This window comes from Kogia breviceps, chromosome 2 (genome assembly GCF_026419965.1).
Source record: "Kogia breviceps isolate mKogBre1 chromosome 2, mKogBre1 haplotype 1, whole genome shotgun sequence".
NCBI classification, from domain to species: Eukaryota; Metazoa; Chordata; class Mammalia; order Artiodactyla; family Physeteridae; genus Kogia; species Kogia breviceps.
In genome coordinates, this window is record NC_081311.1 from 38,549,741 (window position 1) to 38,550,455 (window position 715).

The 715-nt window shown below is 30.6% G+C and overlaps 1 non-coding gene across 1 annotated transcript; it reads right to left on the minus strand.

Moving 5' to 3' along the window:
* Positions 1–607: 607 nt before the first annotated feature.
* Positions 608–715, minus strand: LOC131751679 (U6 spliceosomal RNA). Its single transcript, XR_009334249.1, has one exon. It is a non-coding gene; the product is annotated as a U6 spliceosomal RNA (small nuclear RNA).

Sequence of the window (715 nt, forward strand, 5' to 3'; positions counted from 1 at the left end):
AAGATCTACACAACTCAGTGAACCAATATATTCCAAATAACCCATGCCTGATGTTACAAAATCATGCATGGGTAAAAGATCCATTCAAAGAACAGGATAAATCAATGTGTTTGCATTAAACTGAATATAAAAAGTTCATTGAAGGTTTCCAATTCCACATTGCAACTAACCTTAAAGAAATTACAACTTGATGGGCTGGTAGTACCAAATAAAAATATCTACAATTATCTGAAAAGGCTGTTAACATACTTCTCCCTTTCCTGACTACATATCTATGTGAGTCCCTATTTTCTTCACATACTACAAACAAAAACCATATTATAATGGATTCAATATAGAAGCATGTATGAAAATCCAACTCTTTTCTTTTAAGGCACGTAACAAAAAGATGTGAAAAACTTTTTAAAAAAGCCATGCTTATCACTAAATTTTTGCTTTGGAAAGCACAGTCATCTTGATTAAAAATGTTATTTATGTTAGCATGTAATGAGTTTATTATTGTTATTTTAAAAATTAATAAATATGTCAGGTAATAATGCTTCAGTTTCAATTTTTTTTTTAAGCTATAAAATCTCTCTCTTTTTTAAATTGAAGGATATTGACCTACAACACTATGTTAGTTCCAGATCCTGGAATGCTTCACAAATTTGCAGGGGCCATGCTAATCTTCTTTGTATCGTTCCAGTTTTACTATACATGCTGCCAAAGCTAGTAC